Below are 17741 nucleotides of genomic sequence, written 5' to 3'. Positions count from 1 at the left end.
TTCTTTCTTTCTTTCTTTCTTTCTTTCTTCCTTTCTTTCTTTCTTTCTTTCTTTCCTTTCTCTCTCTTTCTTTCTTTCTTTCTTTCTTTCTTTCTTTCTCTCTCTCTCTCTCTCTCTCTCTCTCTCTCTCTCTCTCTCTCTCTCTCTTTCTTTCTTTCTTTCTTTCTTTCTTTCTTTCTTTCTTTCTTTCTTTCTTTCTTTCTTTCTTTCTTTCTTTCTTTCTTTCTTTCTTTCTTTCTTTCTTTCTTTCTTTCTTTCTTTCTTTCTTTCTTTCTTAGCCTACAGCATCCGGTATTCCCAGGCAGTCTCCCATCTAAGTACTAACCAGGCCCGACTCTACTTAGCTTCCAAGATCAGACAAGATCAAAAGCAATTTTTTTTGGGGGGCCACACCCAGCGATGCTCAGGGGTTACTCCTGGCTGTCTGCTCAGAAATAGCTCCTGGCAGGCACAGGGGACCATATGGGACACTGGGATTCGAACCAACCACCTTTGGTCTTGGATCGGCTGCTTGCAAGGCAAACGCCGCTGTGCTATCTCTCCGGGCCCGATCAAAAGCAATTTCTGAGCACAGAGCCTAGAGTAACCCTGAGTGCTGCCGGATGTGGTCCAATAACGAAAGAAAGAAAGAAAGAAAGAAAGAAAGAAAGAAGGAAGGAAGGAAGGAAGGAAGGAAGGAAGGAAGGAAGGAAGGAAGGAAGGAAGGAAGGAAGGAAGGAAGGAAGGAAGGAAGGAAGGAAGGAAGGAAGGAAGGAAGGAAGGAAGGAAGGAAGGAAGGAAGGAAGGAAGAGGCAAAAGATGAACACTTCGGAGGGGAGGAGGAAGAGAAAGACAGAAACCTCATCAAGAGAAGGACCACGTGGAGAGAGAAACATCCAGATGAAAGAGTCCGAGAGATCCAAGTACCCACATGTACACCCTCTGGGCGGACACACAATCACCATGCACACAGACAGCATATTCACACACGGGTACACACGGGTACACTCTCACACATGCACACTCCCACATTCACACACACAAGCACTCTCGCAAATGCAAACATGCGTGTACACACTTACACCCAAAACCAACATTCATGCACGCCCAGACACATATCATGAAGTAGTGAATACTGGGGAAAAGAGAAGGAGAAACACGAAAAGCATCTAGAGAAAAATTACTGGCGAAGAAGTGGCCCCCCTGCCCCCCAGACCCAGGCAGTGTTTGGAGCTAGTGGCCAGAGGGAGGAAACTGCCCAACACAGGCCAATGGTGGATGGAAAGAGCTGATGGAGACTTGATCTCACTGAGATCCTGAGGGCGAGGAGGAGAGAAGCTTTAGAGACATTGGCATAGAATAATCTCACTCATTTTGGGGATATAAGAAAATAAAAGATAGCAATGGTAATGATCTCCAGAGACAATACAGATGAGGGCCAGGAGGACCAGTCCATGGAAGGAAGCTTGTCACAAAGAGAAGGGAGTGCAGTGAGCTCATATAAAGGAGCATTAGGACAGCGAGAGTTGGGAAGGATCCCTCTGGACAGGAATTGGGTGCTGAGAGGAGGGAAAGGGATAGGCATGGTACTGCTTCAGGAATAATATTGCAAATCACAGTGTCTTAAAGGGGGAAAAAAGGGGAGGAAGAGGGAGAAAGAGACAGAGAGAGAAAGAGAGACAGACAGAGAGAGAGAGAGAGAGGCAGAGAAACAAAGAGAGAGAAGTAAAATGTCTACCCCAAAGACAGAGGGTGGATGGAAATGAGGACATTGGTTGCCGGAAAGGTGCATTGGTGGTCCCCCGAATCCTTCCTGGTACACTGGTGAAGGGTGTTATATATTCTATGACTGATGCTCAAGCATGAACCAATTTTTAACCACAATGCTTAAATAGTGATTTAAAAAGGGTGGGCATACATACCCTGGGTCAGCACCCTGGGGAAGCCTCAAGGGGGGCCGAGAGGCGAGGCTGTCCCCCATCCCACTGCCCTGCCTGGGTTTGGCCACACTTGGGAGCCCAGTTACACCCTCCACCCTGCCTGGCCCTGCCTCACTGCCAGGGCCAGCTTGAGGGCCAGGAGTGCCACAAGAAAAGGGCCCCTGGCCCCTCTCCCCACTTCTGCCCTATGCCTGTGGCTCTTCCTACCCCTCTACCTGCAGGGTCTCCATGATGTCGCTGTCGGTGATCTCGGAGATGATGGGCTTGCTGTTGAGGTTGTTGTTGCTGCTGAAGGTGGTCTGCATGATGCGACTCCGAAGCCGGTCCAGCTGTTGTGGGGAGACCGAGGTCCCTGGGTCAGGAAGGGCGGCTGTGGTCCCCGGGTCAGACAGGGCCCAAATGTTATGGCAGCTCCTGAGGGTGTTGCAGGCAGCTGAGGGGAATGTTGTTCTAGAAGGGACTGGAGTTCAGGTGCTACGTCTGGTCAGCTCTCCCCCGGTGACCCTTTTGTGCTCTCTGCCCCAACTTTCCCCATAGGGACTAAGGGCATCCAGAGTCTGTGCTGTGACTGTCTAGACACAGGGCTAGCTCAGGACTCAGTGCTCTGGGACTATTTCCTGTTTTTCTTTGGTTTAGGGCGTCCTACCTCACAGTACTTGGATCTTCAGGAGTCGCTCAAACAGGGGTGCTCAGCCCCCCACGACGACACTCAGCAGTGCCAGGATCCAACCTGGGACCTGGTGCTTGCCAGGTCTGTGTGCCAGCCTCCATGTGAATGTCTCCCCGCCCTTCCCACCCTCTCTATTTCTTTCTTTCTTTTTTTTTTTTTTTTTTTTTTTTTTGGTTTTTGGGCCACACCCGGCGGTGCTCAGAGGTTACTCCTGGCTGTCTGCTCAGAAATAGCTCCTGGCAGGCACGGGGGACCATATGGGACACCGGCATTCGAACCAACCACCTTTGGTCCTGGATCGGCTGCTTGCAAGGTAAACACCGCTGTGCTATCTCTCCGGGCCCTCTATTTCTTTCTTTTTGTGTGTATTTTGGTTTTTAGTTCACACCTGGCAGTGCTCAGGATTCACTCCTGGCTCTGCACTCAGGAATTGCCCCTGGCAGGGGCTGTAGATCTAACACAGCAGTAGGGCTGTAGGGCACTTGCCTTGCACTCGGCCAACCCAGGACGGGCCGAGGTTCGATTCCCAATATCCCATATGGTCCCCCGAGCCTGCCAGGAGTGATTTCGGAGCACAGAGCCAGGAGGAACCACAGAATGCCACCGAGTGTGGCTGCCAAAACCAGGAGAAAAAAAAATAAAGGAATCACACCTAGCAGACTCAGGGACCCTATGGTGTGCTGGAGATCAAACCTGTGTTGGCTGCATGCAAGGCAAATGGCCTCCCCGGTATGCTATGTCTCCAGTCCCTGTATTTCTTATCCATGAAGGTAGGACCTATTCCTGGCTTGAAAGAGTGCTGGAGCGCGCTGAGATCTGCTCTGGCCTTATCACTGCTTCTCTCCTGCAGGGCTGGCCCTCTGTGATGCTCAGCCAGACTTCCACAACCCACACTATGCACACACACACACACACACACACACACACACTCCCACATGGCTCACCCTGGCCTGGGTGGCCTCCAGGGCCGCCCGCGTCAGCAGCTCCTCCCGCTGCACCGCCTCCACCTTGCTCTGCACCACCTCCTGCTGTTTCTTCCATCGCTGCAGGTGGCCCCGCTGCTCCTCCACCTCCACCTGCAGCCCCGTCACCTGGGCGTTCAGCTCCGAGATAATCTGGTCCCGATCCACCAGCGACTCTTCCAGGACCGACACTTGCTGGCAGAGGGAGGGACAGCAGGCAGCCCGTGATCCCCCCCACCCAATCTTTTCAGGCACAGCAGGTTGCCCCAAAGTGCCCTCCCACTGTGGCCAGGGACAGTCACCTGGCGCAGAAGCAGATTTTCCTTCTCCATCTGCCCCAGCAGTTCTACCTGCTTCTTCTCTTCCCGGAGTTTGGAGAACTGCAAGGCAGAGTGTGGGGTGCGGAGAGCCCCCGGGGTAAGCATGAGGCAGTGGGTGGGAGCATCGGGTCAGGTCTCTGCTGGCCACTGGCCGGGGAGGGGAAAGGTCACTGATGATGCCCAGGCGCGTGAGCATGACCAAATGGGCAGAAGAGTCCAGGCAGGAGGCGCCCTGGTTCTGCAGAGATCCTTATGGAATTAGCTCTGATGAAACCAAAAGCCCAGGGGTGCCTCCCATGGGTGCTGGGACTGGGAGTCTCATCCCTGGGGGTAGGGGACAAAGGGAGATGCCAGAGGCTGCTTGCAGGCCCTGTGTGCCCAGCCCACTTCCACTGGAGATCAGTGACCGGAGTGCAGTGTCCATCAGTGGACTGGACAGAAGGTGAGTGGGCAGAGAGGGGCCGGGGAAGGGGCACACAGCCAGGAGGCGGGGCAGATGGAAAGGGGCGGGGCATAGTAGCCAGAAGGTGGGCCAGGGGAAGGGACTGGGCATACTAGGCAGAATATAGATCTGGGAAGGGGCGGTGCCTACAGCCAGGAGGCGGGGCATATGGGAAAGGGCGGGGCATAGCCACCAGACAGTGGGCGGGGCCTGCAGGTACTGGGGTGCAGGCCGGCCAGAAGTCCACCTTATCAGACATGGCCAGCAGCTGGTGCTTGCGGTCCTGGAGCTCCTTCCTGAGCTTCTCCTTTTCCATGTTCCCCTTGCGCAGCTGAGCATCCTGGTACTCCACCTGTCTCAGCAACGTGGTGATGGCCCCTATGCCAGGAGGATGGAGGGAAGGGAGACAGGCGCTGGCCCAGCTCTGGCACTCGGCTTCCTCCATTGCCCCCTGCCCTGCCCCTCGGCCCGGCCCACCTGTGGCCATCGAGTAGCTGTTCCTGGTGACCTCGAGCTCCATCTGGAAGTCCTGCATCAGGTGCTCCATCTCCTGCAGCTGGTTCATGAGCTCCTCTTGGAACGCGGCGTTCAGATGCAGGGAGGGCCTCGTGTCCCTCAGCTCCCGCTCCTCCTCCTCCTCCTCTTCCTCGTCCTCTGCCAGCTCCAGCTCCAGCACTTGGTACTCTTCCTCGTCCGGCAAGTCTTCTTGCTCCAGGACAGAACTGCTCCTGCTGCCCCCTTCCAGGCCTGGCCCCTCTTCCAGGACCTCTTCCTCCTTGAAAATGGCGACTTCCAGCTCCAGGTCTCGGTCGTCTTGGTCCCTGAGGGAGGAGCTGTCGTCCTCCTGCATCTGGAAGACACAGGAGCGAGGCTGGCTACGGCAGGGGCCCAGGGTCTTCAGCCTAGAACCCAGCTGCTGGGCACCCCTGAGCCAGGTTGGGGAGAGGATGGAAAGACTCGAGCCTCTTCTCAGTGTGCCTCATCTCTCCCCACTGTAGGGGAGTCCACACAGGATCGTATCAGGGGACGGGCCCGGAGAGATAGCACAGCGGCATTTGCCTTGCAAGCAGCCGATCCAGGACCAAAGGTGGTTGGTTCGAATCCCGGTGTCCCATATGGTCCCCTGTGCCTGCCAGGAGCTATTTCTGAGCAGTCAGCCAGGAGTAACCCCTGAGCATCACCGGGTGTGGCCCCCCCCCCAAAAAAAAGGATCGTATCAGGGGAGCCCACACACCCCCAAGGCAAGCGGCTCCTTCACGTGATGCTCAGAGATTGGCATCCTTGTGCACTCCGAGAGCCCTCCTGCAAGCCACCAGCCCGTCCTCTGGGAGGGGACAGCCCCCTTGACACCTGGAGACCTTCCCTCCTGGGTGGACACTGACACCCAGTGATGCAGACATGCCTGCCTGAGGCTGCCCTGCCCTGCCCTTGCCCTGGCTGCCAGTTGACCGCATACACTTCCTCAACCGCTCATTGTGGAGAGCCAAAGACAGGGGTGAGAGTGGAAGCAGAGCAGCGCTGTAGGGTGCCACCCCATGGGTCCCCTCCTGGACCTCTCTGGGGTGGGAAACTGTAGAGTAGGGGTGGCTGGAGGGGGGAGCGACACTAGACCACCCCCGCCCTATTTCTGCATTGGACCCATGATTCAAACCTGGGGCCCCACCTTGGGCGAGCCTGGTAGCAAGAGGCCCAGTGGACAGCAAGGATATGAGGGTGCTCCCGGAAATGTGGGTGCTCCTGAAAGCGAGGGTGCTCCCAGAAGTGAGGGTTCTCTGGGAGGTGAGGGTGCTCCCTAAGATGAAGGGTCTCCCCACGGACTGCGGGGCCCCTCCATCTCACCGTGGACTGCGGACTGCCCTCCAGGCCCCGGCCCCGTGTCAGGCACCGCAGCTGCGTCCTCAGCAGCTCCTGTTTCTCCCGCAGCGCCAGGAGCTCCAGGTCTTTGCGTTGCAGCTGCACATCCAGCCTGGAGAGTCGCTGCAGCTCCTCCTCCAGCATCAGCAGACAGTGTTCCTAGGGCAGCACAGTGAGCTGGCTTTCCACAGGCCTCCCCGAACCACACCCTACCCCACACAGCCCAGGTGCCACCAGCCCATCCTCGGCCACCCCGTGGTGACCGTGGATTCCTTCCTTCTGTGCCCCTTACAGACCTGGACCCTTCAGTGCCTCCTGCCCCATGGTGGGCGACTGGGGCTGAGTCTGGACCCCACCCAGCTGGGGACCCTCAGGCCCTGCACCCCTGCCTGACCCTGAGCCCCCAGGCCAGAGGCACCTTCTCGTTGATGACAGCTATGTACCAGGGCATCCTCTTGTGGGGCGCCTTCTGTTCCAACTCAAGGCCGCTGGCTGCTGGACTGAGACTCACTGACGAGCTTCTCCGCAGGTAACGGAACTCACAAGCGCTCTTACTCCGAGGCAGGAGAGGTTCTGGGGGGATGCCTGGCCCGGGATATCAGTGCAAGCTAGGACGGGAACCCTGGCACCATGCCCCACGTGCTTTTCTTGGCTTCAGTGCCCCATTTTTTGTTTGTTTGGGGGCCACACCCGGGCAATGCTCAGGGGTGACTCTCAGCTCTGCACTTAGGAATCCCTCCCTTCTTGAATGCTGGGGATTGAACCTGGGTCAGCCACTTGCAAGACCAGTACCCTCCCTGCTGTCTTCTGGCTCTGGTAGCACCCCATTTTTAAGCTGAAAAAGAGGGACTCCTTTGGGAGTGCCTCCTGAGAGTCTCCAGGGTCTTAAGAGCACTTTTCCCGGGGGGGAGGGAATGGGGGCTCATCTATGGGCTTGGAAGGTGGTTCTCTCACCGACACTCTCCATTCTCTGGACCTTCTCACAGTAGTCCAAGTCCTTGGTTTTACTGAGGGACTCAGAAGTGATCCCCGTCTCAAGCAGATTTGTAGATGCGGGCAGACCTGCGGGGAACCCACATGCTGACCACAGCCTCTCCTGCAGGGAAACGGGGATGCAGAGGCCGAGGCAGACAGGCCCTGATCTGCCTACGCTGGGGAGAGGACAAGTCCCTCAAATGACACTGCTCCGTGGTGACCACTAAAGCTGTGACCCCCACCCACCAGGGGCCGCACCCTGGCTCCATCTACCGGCAAGGGTCCCTCTTCAAGTGTTGTCAAGTCCCTCTGCCCTGCACATGCATGTGCCACCAGGAAGGGAGCCCCTATGGGGTTAGTGGGCACAGACGAGCACTCACATGATTATGTGCCTTGCCACGCTCCTCGAGACCCCCCACTGCAGGGCGGTTGGAGCCTGAGCAAAGTGGGTACGCTGATGGGGGCAGGGCTTAGAGTCCTCACAAGGGTTGAGGGTCTCCACTTTGCCCAAGGGCTGGATGGAATTCACAAACAGAACCCCAGTGCCAGGCCCTCTGCAGGACAGACTGGGGGCCAACCCAGGCCTTGCCTGTAATTTGGGGCCCCCCTGGAGTGTTCCCTGCCCGGTTGGAGTCTCGGTCTCCTATTGAGCAATACAGGTCAGACCAGATGGCGGGTTCTGATCAGTTATGAGGGACCCACAGAAGCTCTCTATGGCTGCCCCTATCTAGTTCTTTGCTAAAGCATCCAGAAGCTTCTACTGTCTCCTGCCCTTCCCCAGCCCTCCTGTGCCTCGATGGAGATGGGAACAGGGACATACTGAGCAGTCCTGGTCCTCCAGGGCTGGGCTCTCTATCGCCAGGCTCACACGCCTGCGGCTTCTGCACATGTCCGTGTACCCCCGCGCCCCCCCCCCCCGCAAGCCCCTACCCCATGCTCACCACAGTGGGCCATGGACGTGGCCCTAGTGCTCAGCTGCGGGCAGCCAGGCCTCTTGAGAAATGCCTTCTGCAGCTTGTCCACCTGGGCCAGGAAGCTGGAATTCTGCTTCTCAGAGTCGTGAAAGCCACCTTCCCGCTTTACCATGCTCTGGCCGAGAGGGGAGAGCGAGGCTGGGCCTCAGGGTGACCCAAAACACAGCCGGGAAGATGAGGGGCCGGCCAGCAAGCACACACACAGGCCTGCCTGCCTGCTCAGGGGTGTGGGCTAACCCAGGGGTGCTGATAGATACAGGAGCCCCACTGCTCTGTCTCTCGGTGCCCCTTGGAGGAAGGCACACAGTTCCCATGCCTGGCAGTGCACCTTCCTGCAGGCCCCTGGGTGGGTGCTCTGCGGGGGTGTGTGTGTGTGTGTGTGTGTGTGTGTGTGTGTGTGTGTGTGTGCAGTGCATTTTGGGTCACATGGGGTTTATCATGCCTCTGCATTCAGGGATCACTCCTGGCAGGCTCAGGGGACTTTACGGGGAGTCAGGGATTGAACCCAGGCCGCGACTGGCCATCCCATGGGCTCTCTACCATCTTCCTGTAGTAGCGGCTCAGGGCCTGGGCGGACTGGCTGAGCGAGTTCTGTCGGGAGCTTAGTTTCCAGGTGGGAATCTGGAACTCGGCCCTGCCGGCCATGCTCTGCAGGACCACCAGGCTCCGGGCCATGGGGCTGCTGATCCTGCCCGACTTCCTTGTTACTGGGGTTCCGGGGGTGAGCATGGCACCAGGCACCCAGGTGGCCAGGAGGTGGCCAGCAGGAGGCACTCTGCTGTGCTCAGGCCCTGGCTTGGCAGTGGCTGGGAGGTCGGTCCTGAAAGAGCCGCCTGTGGCTGTGGCCTGGGAACCCTGGAGCAGAATAAGGTGTCACAGACATCTCCATAGAAACAGGGTTGCCAGACTCCAGAAATTCCTGCCTCCAGGGAGGGTCTCTGAAGTCAGAGGCTCCCTCCTCTGCTCCTGCCTGAGGAGGAAATGATGAGGAGGAGACAATCAGCAGGGCCAGGACCTCAGGGCACCCAGTGGGAAGAAGGACAGTTACAGCCACTGGAAATTTAAGGGAGGCCAACACACACAGGGGATCTGATTGGTCATAGGACATAGACCTGGTTGGCGTGTAGCCAATGACAGAGAGAAACAACGAAGGGGCGAGGCTAAGGAGTATTTGGTCCAAGTGGCCTAAGGAAGAAGAGGAGCAGGAGTGGACAGAAGAGAAGCTGAGAGCAGGGGTGAGGAGGAGGAGGAGGAGAGGGTGGGGGACAGGGGCTGCTCTGCAGGACTGAGGATTCTGTTTCTACATCTGTGGATACAGACCTCTTGGGCTGTGGAATGAAAGAGTGCTGGCAGAGAAAACATCAAGGTAGCCGGTTGCTAAGCTTGCACCTTGTCTGCAAAGACCTGGGGCTAGTATAGTTAAAATCTGATCCTGAGGGGCCGGAGAGATAGCATGGAGGTAGGGCTTTTGCCTTGCATGCAGAAGGATGGTGGTTCGAATCCCGGTATTCCATAGGGTCCCCCAAGCCTGCCAGGAGCAATTTCTGAGCGTAGAGCCAGGAATAACTCCTGAGAGCTGCCAGGTGTAAACCCCCCTCCCTCCCAAAAAAAAAAAAACTGAGTCTGGAGTGCCAGGTGTGAACTGATAATTTTTTTGATTCAAACCCACAATGTGGAAGTTCTTCACACACACCGGCCCCAATATCACTAGCAATAGGACTAAGGCAGAAAGGGCCAATCTCTCCTTTAACTCATCCCCTGCCCCTTCCTTGGGCACCAGGCCTCAGGCTGGCAAACAGTGTGAAGAAATCTTCAGAGAAGCCAGGAGATGGCTCTGAGCACTGGCACTGCAGGGTTCCCGGAGCACACGGGCAATGACCCCCTGCACCAACCAAGCCAGGTGTAGCTGCCCACCTGCACAGTGGGACAGTCCCAAGGGTCCAGCACCACAGAGCCAATCCTGAGGGTCTCACATCCAACCACCTGGCCAGCTTGGTTAGAATGCTCGAGGGGCCCCTGGCACTGCAAGTCCAAGCTACATGCCCCCCAACCCCCACCACTGCCAACTGCCCCAGTTCTGTTTTCAGTTTTATGGGGGGTTGTTTTGTTTTGTTTTGTTATTGTCTTTTTTGTTTTTGAGCCACCCCACCCCGGTGATGCTTGGGGTTTCTCCTAGCTATGCGCACAGAAATCTCTCCTGGCTTCAGGGACCATATGGGATGCCGGGGGATCCAACTATTGTCTGTCCTGGGTCAGCTGCGTGCAAAGCAAACATCCTACCACTGTGCCACTGCTCTGGCCCCTCCCCCAGGTTCTGAAAATGAAGTTTGACCAGGAAGATCTGGTTTTAGTAAAAGCAGCCAGACTGGGTGTTCATATGAGATAATAAGACCTAGGAGAGCCATTAAAAAAAAAAAAAAAAAAAAAAAAAAAAAAAAAAAAAAAAAAAAAACCAGGGCCCGGAGAGATAGCACAGCGGTGTTTGCCTTGAAAGCAGCCGACCCAGGACCAAAGGTGGTTGGTTCGAAACCCAGTGTCCCATATGGTCCCCTGTGCCTGCCAGGAGCTATTTCTGAGCAGACAGCCAGGAGTAACCCCTGAGCAACGCCGGGTGTGTCCCAAAAACCAAAAAAAAAAAAAAAAAAAAAAAATCAGAGCTATAGAACCACAGGGCTTCGGAGTCACAGTTACAGAACCACATGGGATGAAGTCACGGATCCAAGGGCCACAGGGCCATGAAGTCACAGAGTAATAGAACCATAGAGTTCTGCAATCCCACAATTCCCTCGGGGACCATGAAGCCATAGAATCATGGAACCACAGTCTTGGAATCATGTCTCCAATAAGGTCCTTGAAACCACAGAGCCATGGACTCATGGGGCCACAAATCCTGGAAAACACATGGAGTCTCAGAAGTCTCAGAATCATTGAAAACCATGAAGTCTCAGAGTTGTGGATCCATAGGCTGAGCACTGGAAGGACAGAACTATGGGGTTGTGGAATTCTGGGCAATGAACAAAGGCCGTGGGAGCACAAAGACAAGATGACAGAGACATGGAAACACAGATCAGTGGAAACATAGAACCACAGAGCCATGAAACCCCAGAGTTATGGTATCATAGAGTCATGAGATCGCAGTCAAGAAATCACAAAAGAACAGAATCATAGATCCACTGAAGCACAGAACCATGGAACCACAGAGCCATAGAGAGACAGACACACAGAATCATAGTCATGGAATCAGAGTTCTTTGATTACAGAGCCATGAAACTGCAAAGCCACGGAACCACAGAGTCATGGAATCACCAAGCTATGGAATCATTGAGTCATGGAATCACAGAACCACAGTCATAGAGTCACCAAACTATAGAGCCAGAGAGCCAGAGAACAACATAGCCACAGAACCAAGAGCCATGAAATCACAAAGCCATCGGAGCACAAAGTTATAGTATAACCACAGTGTCATGGAATCACAGATCAATGGAAACACAGAACCACAGCGTCATAAAATTATGGAGCCATGAAATCATAGTCAAGGAACCACAGAGCCACAGAATCATAGATTCACTGAATCACAGAGCCATGGAACCATAGACACATAGAAATACCGTCATGGAATCAGAGTCATGATTACAGAGCCACAGAACCACAGAGTCACAGAATCCCAGGGCCATGGAACCACAGAGTCATGGAACTACAGAATCATGGAACCACAGAGCCATTGGGAGCACAGAGTCATTGGAGCAGAGCTCTGGGAACACAGGGACATGGGAATTCAGAACCACAGGAGGACAGAGCCAGGGGTACACAGAACTATGGGCTGGAAGGGCCACGCAAGTCTCTTACCCTGCTCTCCCACAGGGTCCTGAATATGACAGGCACAGAAACATGAGGGTCTTGGAGACATGAGGAGGGGCAGTACTGTGTGGGGCAGCACAAGGGGGCACATTTTTGGTGAGGATGAGAGAGGAGAGAGAGAGAGATCAACAGACTGCATATGCTTTGCATGCAGTAGGTCTGGTTTAATCCCTGATGCATAAATCCCTGTGTTTATATACATTATGTATCCCCATCCCACAGTTGTTTGTGCTCTAATTGGCTGTAACCTCTGAGGTTATCCATAAACAACCAATCTGGTTGCACTTGCAAATGAGAGAACGAAGTGATTATGGGGCTGTCAATCAGATAACACATGCCTTATATGGATTTGTAAGATGAGCTCATTCTCCCATATGTAAATAAGGTCTGGAAGACAGTTAATCCTGGGGTCCTGTTGATTATCACATTAATTATTGAGTCCTTGATGGAGGTGGATGATGGTGAATGGATGGTGAGAGGCCTTTCTCTGCCAGCCCGGACCATGCATCTGCAACCACCTCCAGCCAGCAGGTCTACGTCTTCAGGGCAGTCAGGTTTCAGGAGACATCAACTTTTTTAAGGTCCTAGCCACCATGTGTGACTCCTAAGCTTTTAAACCTTTTCAGCCCGCTCTATAAGCAGCCCTGCATTCAAACCTGTCTCTTCATCTTGCTTCTCCTAGCCTCTCGATGAATCTCCGAATCCTTTCCTGCCCCTGAGGCACCCCTTTTGTTACCTCCCACAGACCCCTTCCCAAAAGTGGGCAGGTCTGACCGGGTAAATCAGCATTTAGTCCTGGGAGAGAGTGACAGGGTCCTTCTGTGGGTTTACAAAGTAAGTGTATGTGTTGTTATGCCAATGAGGTCAATGGGATGGTCAATCAGATTGCACATGCAACCAGGGTGTATAACCTGTGCCAGTGGTTCAGCCTTAGTCCCTTCTCACTTGTGTCACACACAGACTGACAGCCCAGCCCATTGGACAGGGTTGGTTGAAAGTCATGGAAGGACCCTGTGCCTGAGAGTCACCTGAAAAAATCCTAGGTCTGAGAGTCACATGTGGGGATCCTAGGCCTATAAGCCTCCTACACAGTTGGGGGTGCCCCCACCAAAACTGGTAGGAAACCTCAGATCCATCGAGTGTGTTTCAAGGTCCTCCTCTGCAGGCTCACAGTGATGCTCCTTCCACTCTTGGGGCAACACCTCCCTGATGGCAGGTCCCCCAGAGTGGGCTCCTCTGGCAACTCTCCCAGTTGGAGGTTCTGCCATGTCCTCCAAGATCCTAGTGGGGTTCGGGGCGTGGAGGTAGGTCCCGAGACTCATTGTCCCCCCATGGAGGGCGACATGTCGCAGACGCCAGAGGAGACACATTCAGGCCCAGCCAGAGAAAGAGGCGGGTGCCTGACACCCAGTAAGATCCCAACCCTCTGCAGGGTGCCAGGCCTGCCAGCTCGGCAGGGACCCAGCATTCACTGGAGCCAGAAATGCAGGAGAGTTGCTGGGAGAAGCTAGAAGACCCTGGTGTGAGGTGTGGCCTTGTTTGGGGGTGTGGTCTACTGGGAGTGGCTTCTTTGTGGGTGTGGCCTGTCAACGGGCGTGGCTTCATAAGGGTATGGGCGTCTTGATGGACGTGGTCTTGCGGGCATGGCCTCGTGGAGGGCGTGGCCTTCATTGTGGGTGTGGTCTGTGGGGGCGTGGCTCACAGGGAGGTGAGATCTTGTATATGGGCTGGTCCTCCAGGCATGGCGTCTTTGTGGGCGTGGCCTGTCGGTGGGCGCAGTCTCAGAGAGATGTGGGCTCGTGTATGGGCATGGTTTCCTGGGCGTGGCCTCATGGAGGGGCGTGGTCCCGTGAGGGTGTGGCCTTGTGCATGTCCTCACAAGGGGCGTGGCCTTGCATGGGTGTGGTCTAGTGGGCGTGGCCCTCTGAGAGGCGTGGCCTCAGTGGAATGCAGCTGGGACTTTGGTTGCAGGTATGTGGAATGACAAGGCGGATCCGGGCTGCACATTTCTCTCAGCTTCCAAGTCCTTTGCATTGTCCCCAGGTGCAGCATCCTCGCCAACCCGGTCTCCCTGGTTGGGGAAAGGACTCGGTGTGTTTACTCACTTGGATCTACATAACTACAGCACTTCAGCAGCTTGCGCGGCACACAGCAGTCCCCACTCCAAATGCCAACGGCCGCACATGGTCCCCTGAGCACCATCATATGTGGTCCCTGGGCTCGGAGGCAGGAGTAAGCACTGAGCACTGTCTGGTTGTTACAGATAAAAACAAGAGTCAGGGGTTGCGGCCACAGTCCAGGGGGACGCTTGCCTTGCCCATGGCTCACCTGGCTTTGGTCTCCGGTACGTGGCATCTTCTAAAAAGAGATTGAAAGAAGTGTCTGGCATTACATTGGTCTGCAATGTGGTTCTGGGCATAGTTAAATGTTAGTGAAGTCCGAGAGGAAGACTGGAACTATAGAACAGTCGGGAGGGCACTTGTACGCAGTTGGCATGGGTTCAAACCCTGGCACCGTACAGGGTTCAAGAACAGTGCCAGAAGTGATTCCAGAGTACAGAGCCAGGAGGAAGCCCTGGGTATAGTTGGGTGTGGTCCTAACACAAACAAAATCCCCAGAAGAAGTCCTGGAGAGAGGAAGCCCCATGTGTGGGAAAGCTGGGTACCGCAAAGCAGAAATGCTGAGCCCGGCCTCACACCCCTTCAATCTCTCTGCTTGGCCTTCTGAAGGTGAACAGCACTGAGAGTGCTGGGAGTTTGGGGCTCATATCTAGGTTCATGAAACCCCAAAGGGGGGCGGCCACACAGGTGAGCAGTGGGTATGCTCACTGATGGGGGAGAGCACTGAGTTCTGAGCATAGGGACCTGACAGTAGCCCAAGCAATGTCAGAAGTGAGAAACTTTGGGGTTTCTCCCTGGGTTTCTATACATCAGGATTTATGTATCCAGGTCCTGTATAGAAAGGGCCCTGCTGATATGGTTGCTGCATCTGCTGTTGACACTACTTGAAAAAGAAGAAATTAGTGGATAGTGGTGAAAAGTAATCGGAGTGTTCTATGCCTGTAGGGACAGACCTCCACAAGCTGTTAAATGAAAAGCTGTTAAGGGTTATAACTAGGGGGCTGGAGAGATCGCATGAAGGTAGGGTGTTTGCTTTGCACACAGGACTGTGGTTCGAATTCCGGCATCCCAATGTTCCCCCCAAGCCTGCCAGGAGTGAATTCTGAGCGTAGAGTCAGGAGTAACCCCTGAGCACTGCCGGGTGTGACCCAAAAACCAAAAAAAAAGAGTTGTAACTTGTCATGGTCAGCTTGCTGATCTGACACAGTCCCTGGGACCCCCATGCAGGTGGGAATCTGCTGAGACATCATTTGGATTGCACATGTATGGATGGGAGCATGCAGGCGTGCTCCATCAGAGACCTGGCCCTCTGACCTCCCTAAAAAATGGACTCAATTCTGTATGGGCCCCAGCGGAATTCTTAGGGGGCCACGTGGTGCCTGACTCCTATACCATCTCCTGGCCCTTACAATTCTTTGAAACCAAAAACTGCCTTTGGCTCTCACCGAGAACATGACTTCAGATTTGCAACAAGCCCAGTGTACCCTTAGAAGAGTTGGGTTATGGGACCGGTGAGATAGCATGGAGGTAAGGCGTTTGCCTTTCATGCAGAAGATCATCGGTTCGAATCCCAGCATCCCATAAGGTCCCCCGTGCCTGCCAGGAGTAATTTCTGAGCATGGAGCCAGGAGTAACCCCTGAGCACTGCCGGGTGTGGCCCAAAAACCAAAAATAAAAGAAGAGTTGAGTTATGGGAACTTCTCTCTCTCTCTCTCTCTCTCTCTCTCTCTCTCTCTCTCTCTCTCTCTCTCTCTCTCTCTCTCTCAGTATTTGGCTTTTTGGTCATACCTGGTGATGCTCAGGGGTTACTCCTGGCTATGTGCTCAGAAATCACTCCTGGCTTGGGGACCATATGGGACACATTAGGGATTGAATCCAGGTCCATCCTGGGTCAGCTGTGTGCAAGGCAAACAAATGCCCTACCCTGTGCTATTGCTCCAGCCCCACTGATGCATCTCTTTTTTTTTTTTAATATTTTTATTTAGTGATGCATCTCTTAAGAATGAAACTTGCTCTTTGGAATGTACTTTTTTTTTTTTTTGGTTTTTGGGCCACACCCGGTTGACGCTCAGGGGTTACTCCTGGCTATGTGCTCAGAAATCGCCCCTGGCTTGGGGGGGACCATATGGGACGCCGGGGGATCGAACCACGGTCCTTCCTTGGCTAGCGCTTGCAAGGCAGACACCTTACCTCCAGCGCCACCTACCCGGCCCCTTTGGAATGTACTTTATGTGGGATGAATTAAAAACCGATTCCTACTACACTGGAGCCCAGTCCCCCTTCCTCACATCCTGAAGGGACCCCACCCAGATCTTTGTGGACAGTACCCGAAGGGACCCTTGTGAGATCTAGGTCCCATGGATCTCCGAGGACTGGGGTACCTGAGAGGACTCCAGAATCAACTCCTTGTCGAGTGATGGCTGAATTCCGAGAGAACCCCCTGCCGGGACAGGGAATGGAAACCCATGGATCCAGCCAACCCTGTCGTCAGAACATGTGCTTTATTTTTACAAAACCAACACTTCCCACCAAGACACAGCTAAAAAAATAACACGTTTCTCCCAGATTAAATTACCAAAAAAAGTCATTAATATGGCTGGAATGCATCCATTAATACTGCTTGAAGAAGCATTATATTACATTAAAAACACAGCCCATGTCGGTAAAAGTGCTTTCCGAGCCTGCGGGACAGGCAGTTAGTGTTCTCCATCGAGGGACCCTCCTTATGCATCTGTGCGTGTCGGGGGCCAGGTGTGGACAGCACCGCACAGACCTGGGGACTCGCCATCTGTAGCAGCCCAGTTCTGGCACTAAGGTGGATGCAAACGTGAAGGGGGGAGCGAGCAAGGGCCTAGCAGGCCCCCCAGACTCCTGCCGCCTCTGATCAGAGCCCCCATTTCAGCTCCTTCCTGTGGGCTGTGGATTTCTCCTGCCTTGGCGCCGCTGGAAAAGCCTCAGTAGAAGCTTTGCTTTTTCTAGCTTGTGTTTTGCAGAATGGGAGCTCAGTACTGCAGGGATCCCTGTCAGCTGAAGCGGCCCCAAGGAGCCATGCTCTGCACCGCCAGTCTATTCTGCCATAGGAGAAAAGGCCCCAGGACGGACGGGTGGCTGTCATGTTTGGGGTGTATGCAGGGCTGTAGTCTGCTCCCGACGTCCTACCCTTTTGCCAAGTGTTTGGGCTTCTGTCCACATGTCTGTACTTTTGTTCCCACTGACGTTTGCAGCAGCAAAAAAAGTGTGTTCCCACTGACGTTTGCAGCCCCAGTTCCACCCAGATGGCGCCAGAAGAGATGAGATAGAGGTCGTGGTTGCCCCTTCGGGTCCTGCATGGTCAGTGGGGCAAGTGCCAGGCTGTGGCCCAGCTCCACCACCAGCTTGGTAGCTCTGTGCCTCATAATGGAATAGCATCCTTACCCCAGCAGGTGGCCGGAGCCATGCTAGCCCATGCGGCCTGTGACCGAGGTATGTGGGTTTCACATCATGTATATTTGGGCTGATGGAGGTGTTGTTCAGAAACCAAACCCCTCTAGGCTCAGGGGAAGGGCCCTCACTCCTTGAATAGTTGGTACCCTTAGTCCTGGCTCTGTTCTGGGCACGCTGCCACTCGGTGGCTGCATTATCAGGCCACATTGACCCTGTCTGCACAA

At 54.6% G+C, this 17741-nt stretch overlaps 1 protein-coding gene across 1 annotated transcript in view; it reads left to right on the top strand.

The window, feature by feature from the left end:
• CEP104 (centrosomal protein 104) overlaps positions 1 to 17741 on the top strand; it is a 223291-nt gene that overhangs the window by 27171 nt on the left and 178379 nt on the right. The gene's annotated exons all lie outside the window — the stretch shown is intronic.

Source organism: Suncus etruscus, chromosome 6 (genome assembly GCF_024139225.1).
Source record: "Suncus etruscus isolate mSunEtr1 chromosome 6, mSunEtr1.pri.cur, whole genome shotgun sequence".
NCBI lineage: Eukaryota > Metazoa > Chordata > Mammalia > Eulipotyphla > Soricidae > Suncus > Suncus etruscus.
The sequence above is the reverse complement of the archived record's forward strand: the minus strand, read 5'-3'. Positions and strand labels throughout refer to the sequence as shown.